Raw genomic sequence first — 7,546 nt, 5'->3', positions numbered from 1 at the left:
TTTGTTCTCGTATGATCTTATCATCTAAAGTAGAAAATTATCCAAATGAATCATGATTATTCTTTTGATTACAACTTGAAAGTTTTTGATAAATCATGATTTTTTATACTTTGTTCTCCTATAATTCTTTTTGCTATTCAATAAAAGGGAGACTTATCCTTAGAAAATCATGATATGCTACTTGACATCTTGAGAATTTATGACTTGAGTTATGTTATGCATTATTTCCCTCTTCTTCTTTTATGTTTATAATGTAAAAGAGGAGAAAGAAAATCGCTAGCATCTCAAGAGATTGATAAATCTATTTATTTCATTTTAAATCTCTTGAAAATAATTTTGATGATTAGATGATTTAAATCTAAATGAGATTTTTCTAATAGAATCATGAACCTTCTCTTGATTTCTTAACTTGATATTTTCTTTTATTCTCATATGATTCCTGCATTTTGTTTAAGAAAAAATTTTCTATATGAATCATGTCTTTAGGTATTCACATGATCTCATCTTTCATGATATGATTTGTATAATTCCTTGTATTCATGAAGTATATCTTATCACCAAAATTTTCTTGATATCTTCCATGTAATGACTTGAATATTTACACCTTTGTTCTATTCACCTCCTTTTACGTATGACAAAAGGGGAGAAAGAATTACTAGTGTGCACATCTCAAGAAAATCATATTGCTAAGAAAGGCAAAACTTACAAGCTTGCACATTAAGGGAGATAGTTTTGCTAGCTTGGATAAATTGGTATAAAACTTACTTGACATGCTTTCAAACACTTATATTGTTGAATGATTCTCCTTTTTTCCTATGATAAAGGGGGAGAAAATAAATGATGAATGTTTAGTGCCAATAATCATGAAGTGATAAATGCTTTAAAATGTTAATTTAATGTTTGGTATCATGAATGCTTTAGAATCATGCATGAGAAAATAAATGATGAATGTTTGGTATCATGATCAAATTGTTGATTTAATGCATGAAGTGATAAATGCTTAAAAAATTTAATGTCTTAACATCATGAATGTTAAGCCCAAATGATGTATCATTAATACTTGAGTATCATGTATGATATGCCCATAGTGATGATTGATTTTTGGTATCATGCATGAAGTAAGGATGAAATGTAAGGTTTTGAAATTGTTCATGTTTTAATTTGAAACTATAATGATGTACGAACATATTGAATTAAGAATGATACTTTATCTTTGTCATGATTTGAAAATTGATATAAAAGGAAAATAATTACAAAAATTTTATTCTTCCCTTCTTTTTGACAATGACAAAGGGGGAGATAAAATTTGCTAGCTTTCACAATTCAAGGAAAAGCTAAAACTTGTTAGCTTGCACGTTTCAAAGAAAGACAAAAACTTGCTAAGATTGCATATTCTAAAATGATGCATTGCTATCTTGATAGCTTGCTATTTACTATCTTGCATTCTTTTTCAAAAACTTGCTAGCCTTCATACTTCAAGAGAAGTAACACTTGCCAAATTGCTAGCTTGTATGTTTTAAAATGATGTAAAATTTGCTAAGCTTGTATGTTCTATAATGAAGTAGAACTTTCATGTTTCAAAAATTACTAGCTTGCACTTCTCAAAAGAGAAGAACTTGATATCTTGAACATTACAAAGAATTGCTAGCTTTCTATCTAAAAAAAAACGAAGCTAAATTTGCAAACTTGCACAATTCAAAATTGTTGCTAGCTTGTATGTTGTAAAACTTACATATCTCAAAAACATGCTAGATGCACTTCTCCTTTTTCTTGATGACAAAGGGAAAGAAGATATGATGATTGTTAGGATCAAGAGCACTAAGAGGGGGGGGGGGGTGAATTAGTGCAGTGGAAATCTTTCTGCGATTAAAACTACGTTCGTACGATAAAAGCGATTTCGGTGTGAAAGCCGATTCTAAGATTACTTTAACTTAAGATCAAGCGAGATGACGTTAAAGTAAATCTATGAAGGCAGTTTGCAGTTATGATGGAAATCAGAATATAAGCGCAAACTGAAATACGATGTTCGTACGATAAAAGCGATTTTGGTATGAAAGCAGATTCGTAAACCACTTTAACTTGAGATGAAGCAAGATGCAGTTAAAGCAAAGATATAAAGGCAGTTTGTAGTTATGATGGAAATTAGAACGTAAGCGCAAACTGAAATATGATGTTCGTACGATAAAACTGATTTGCGTCTAAACGTCGATTAGGAAAGCACTGAACTTTAAACACGTTCGTAAAAGCACAGAAGGCAGTAAGCTATTGAGGAGGTTTGCAGTAAAGATAAAATGCTCAAAGTAAATGCAAACCGAGATTTAGAGTGGTTCGGTCAATCTTGACGTACTCCACTTTTGGCTTCCTTCACCGACGAGGTCACCGACGTCAACTAGAGGCCTTCCTTCAATAGGCGAAGGCCAACCACCCTTTTACAGTTTCACTCCTTTTGACGGGCTTAGGAGACAACCCTTACAGAATTTCCTTTCCTCTCTTAACAGATTAGAACTTGGAAGAAAAGAGGAAGAAGAACTTTCAACTCATACAACACTTTTGAGCTCTAAAAATCACAAAGTAAAATCAGAATTTCGGTGGTTTCAGGGTGCCCTTTCAGTGCTGAAAGGGTGGGGTATTTATAGGCCCTAACCCAGTTTGAATTTGGAGCTCAAAATTGTCAATTCCCAGAATTCCGGGATCTGGCGGTTGCACCGCCTGACTGGGGCGGTTGCATGGCCTGGCAGAGCTCGAATACTAAGCCTCTAGGCGATGCCACCTCCTGTCAGGGGCGATTGCACCGCTCAGCCCGTGCTCGGAGACCGAGCCCAGGCGGTGCCACCTCCTGGCTGGGGCGGTTGCACCGCCCAGTCTCGCTCGGAGACTTAGCCCAAGCAGTGCTACCTCCTGGCTTGGGCGGTTGCACCTCCCGCCAAAAATCAGGGTCCGAATGGGTTGATCCATTCGGCCCAATTTGGGTTTTTCAGGGGCCCAATTGCCCCAAGATTAAGTTACTAGGATCACCTCCCATTTCCAACTTAATCATTGTGCTAACTATGATTTTTCCTAAGACATTTACTGCAACTTGCTCCGGTGCGTCAATCGCTTCTTCCGGCGAGCTTCCGGCGAACTTCCGTCGATCATCCGATGAACCCTCGGTGATGCTCCTACGGACTTCCGGCAAACTCCTGGACTTGCGACAATCCACTTGGCGAGTTCCGACGAGCTTCTTTGGCAAGATCATGGACTTCTTGGATTTGTTCCCGTAGAACCTTCGACGACTGTCCGAACTTCCGTCGAACTCTCGAACTCCCAACGTGATCATTGTCTTGACTCCGGCGCAACTCCTGCTGCATATCTTACTTTCATCGTAGTTAATCCTATATACTTAAAACAAAACTTCAATTGAGACAATTAATCCTAAGCAATTAACCAAGTTGTCTGGCATGTCATTGGTCCCTCGACGCTTCGTCCGATTCTTCGGCGCATCATCCTTTCCTGCAGCCTATTGCCCAATCGGCTAGTTGACTCCGCAACTCCGATATCCTTGGCATAATACCTGCTCTTCTTGGCCCAAAGCCTTCTGTCGATACGTCGACCGATCCACCGGCCCGATGTCCAATCTTCTGACATGTTCCTCCGGCACAACATGATTTTCCTGCTTTAATTGTCTCATCCTGATCGAAGCATCCTGTGTCACTCAAAACGCAGATTAAATCATAAATATATATCAAGTAGTTTCATCATAAAAATATGAGATTCAACAATGATAATCATGCATATTATGCCTAAAATGATAATTTAAAATCACAAAGTAAAATCAGAATTTCGGTGGTTTCAGGGTGCCCTTTCAGTGCTGAAAGGGTGGGGTATTTATAGGCCCCAACCCAGTTTGAATTTGGAGCTCAAAATTGTCAATTCCCAGAATTCCGGGATCTGGCAGTTGCACCGCCTAACTGGGGCGGTTGCACCGCCTGCCAGAGCTCGAAGACTGAGCCTCTAGGCGATGCCACCTCCTGTCAGGGGCGGTTGCACCGCTCAGCCCATGCTCGGAGACCGAGCCCAGGCGATGCCACCTCTGTAAGGGGTGGTTGCACCTCCTGCCAGAGCTCGAAGACTGAGCTCAGGCAGTGCCATCGCCTGATTGAGGCGGTTGAACCGCCTGGCAGAAATTAGGGTCCAAATGGGTTGATCCATTCGGCCCAATTTAGGTTTTTTAGGGGCCCAATTGCCCCAAGATTAGGTTAATGGGATCACCTCCCATTTCTAACTTAATCATTTGTGCTAACTACGATATTTCCTAAGATATTTACTGCAACTTGCTCCGGTGCGTCAATCGCTTCTTCCGGCGAGCTTCCGGCGAACTTCCGTCGATCATCCGATGAACCCTCGGTGATGCTCCTGCGGACTTCCGTCAAACTCCTGGACTTGCAACGATCCACTTAGCGAGTTCCGACGAGCTTCTTTGGCAAGCTCATGGACTTCTCGGATTTGTTCCCGCAGTACCTCCAACGACTGTCCAAACTTCCGTCGAACTCTCGAACTCCCAACGTGATCATTGTCTTGACTCCGGCGTAACTCCTGCTGCATATCTTACTTTCATCGTAGTTAATCCTGCACACTTAAAACAAAACTTCGATTGAAACAATTAATCCTAAGCAATTAACCAAGTTGTCCGGCATGTCATTGGTCCCTCGACGCTTCGTCTGTTTCTTCGGCGCATCGTCCTTTCCTATAGCCTATTGCCCAATCAGCCAGTTGACTCTGCAACTCCGATATCCTTGGCACAATACCTGCTCTTCTTGTCCCGATGCCCGAGTCCACGGCCCGAAGCCTTCTGTCGATATGTCGACCGATCCACCGGCCCGACGTCCAATCTTCTGACATGTTCCTCCGGCACAACATGATTTTCCTGCTTTAATTGTCTCATCCTGATCGAAGCATCCTGCGTCACTCAAAACGCAGATTAAATCATAAACATATATCAAGTAGTTTCATCATTAAAATACGAGATTCAACAATGATAATCATGCATATTATGCCTAAAATGATAATTTAAAATTATGTATGATGATCATGCATGTAATGATGATTTTAAAAATATATATTATGTTTTGGAATGATGCATGTAATACTCATGATTTTATTATGATGATGTATATGATGTGATTAAAATAGTCTCATCTTGGACTAAAAGGTCATTATTTATTTGAATGATGCCTTATTTCAATATGGCATATTTATGGGGGGAGTTTAGTTTAAACACTATCATCAATTGGTTGTCATCATCAAAATGGGGGAGATTGTTGAATCTTGAATTTTGATGATGAAATCAATTGATAAGTTGATGATCTAATCTGTGTTTTGAGTAACATAGGACTAGCTTCGATCAAGGAGAGGCAAATTAATTAAAGCAGAAGGAATCGGACATTGAGCCGGAGTGAACATGTCAGAAGATTGAACGTCAGGTTGGAGGATCGGTTGACGTGTAGGCAGAAGGCTTTATGTTGTGAATTCGGACATCGGGTCGAAGGATCGGACATTATGCCAAGGAGATTGAAAGTTGCGGGAGTCAACATGCCGATGAGGCAATACGCTGAAGGAGAGGATGATGCACCAAAGGATTAAACGAGCACCGGATGAACCAATGATATGTCGGACAAAGGATTCATGCTTTGTAATCATTTATCTAAGATCGAAGTAATTTAGGGGCTAATTGAGTTAACTTTTGGTATAATCATGCTAACTCAATTAGGGGCCAATTGGGACTAATTTGGGCTCATTAGGAGGCTCATTTAGTGACCCAAAAGTTAGGTCAAGTAGTGGCACCGCTAGAACAAGCGGTGGAACCTCCTATGAGTTGGAAAACTCAAAAACGTAATATTTGAGGGTGTCAGGCAGTGGTACTGCTAGACTGGGCAGTGGTACTTCCCAGTGATAGTGTGTCAGGCGGTGGTACCACCTAGTGTCAAGCTATAGGCGGTGGTACCGCCCGTACCCGGAAGACTTGGAAATTTAAATTTTTGGCTCCATTTTTTAAACCATTTGGGGCCTATAAATACACCACTTGGGCAGCAAGAAATAAGCAAGAATTCTTGAAGAAAAAACTGAGTAAACTCTACCAAAACTTTTAGTTCCCTCCTCCTAGTGGTTAGAATTAGTCCTAAGGGAGGTGTGTGAGGGACTACTTGTAAAAGAGTGGCTTGTAAGGGTTGTCTCATAAACCCGTAAAAAGGAGAAAGGGGTGTAAAAGGGTAGTTGATCTTCGCCCATTAAAGGAAGATCGTTATTGGATGTCTTTGGCCTCGATGGAAGAGGAATCGGAAGTGGATGCAGGTCACGACGACCGAACCATTATAAAAATATAGTTTGCATTCCTATTTTGCTCTTTACTTTCATTGCAAACTACTTTACTTTCACTATGCTTCTGTATGCTTTCAAGTTAAACTCTTTTCCGATACATTTTCATCAAATAAGATTTTTGAATCGACATCATTTTATCATTGCACTAATTCACCCACTCCCGCTTAGTGCTGACTCGATCCTAACACCCAACACTTAAGAGTGTTTTCACAGTTTGTTTGCATTTTGTTGCCTTTTCATGCAGAAAAGGGTGGGGTATTTATAAGCCCCAATGGCTTCAAAATTAGAGCCAAAAAGTGTCTCATCCTGGATTTTCGGGTACTGACGGTACCACCACTCAATCTAGCGGTACCATCGCCTGATAGAGTCTCGGATACTAAGCTCTAGCGGTACCACCACTTGAAAGCATTAACTACCAGTGGTACTATTGAACCTCGTATTTTGATGATGAAACCAATTGATAAGTGTTTATGATTTGATCTGCGTTTTGAGTGACGCATGATGCTTCGATCAAGGAGAGACATTTAAAGCAAGAAGAATCATGTTGAGCCGGAGAAACATGTAAAAAGATTGGACGTCGCACCGAAGGATCGATCGATGCATCGATAGAAGGCTTCGGACCATGAGTTCGGGCATCGGGCCAAGAAGAGCGGATATTATGCCAAGGATATCGGAGTTGTAGAGGTCAACTAGTCAATTGGGCAATAGGCCGCAAGAGAGGACGATGCACCAAAGAATAAAACGAAGTGTCGATGGACCAATGATATGCCGGACAACATGATTCATGCTTAGTAATAATTGTCTAGATCGAAGTGTGTTTTACCTGTGTAGGATTAAATACGATAGCAAGGCATAAAGCAAAATGAAGTGTCGGAGTCAAGATCGAGATCTCATCGGGAGTTCAAGAGTTCGTCGAAAGTCCGGACGTTCGTCGCAAGTTCTACCGGAACCAACTGAGAAGTCCAAGAACTTGCCAAAGAAGCTTGTCGGAACTCACCAAGAAGATCGTTGTGAAGTCCAGGAGCTTGCCGGGAGTCCGCTAGAACATTGTTGAGAGATCATCGGAAGTTCGCTGAAAGCTCGCCGGAAGAAACTAGACTTACGGGCTTGTTTAGCTTAGTAAATATCTTAGAATTCATAGTTAGCACATAATTGGGATTAGAATTAAACCAACCCAATTATGGGCTAGTTG

Source organism: Musa acuminata, chromosome BXJ1-10 (assembly GCF_036884655.1).
Source record: "Musa acuminata AAA Group cultivar baxijiao chromosome BXJ1-10, Cavendish_Baxijiao_AAA, whole genome shotgun sequence".
Taxonomy (NCBI): domain Eukaryota; kingdom Viridiplantae; phylum Streptophyta; class Magnoliopsida; order Zingiberales; family Musaceae; genus Musa; species Musa acuminata.
Note: the sequence above shows the minus strand (reverse complement) of the source record.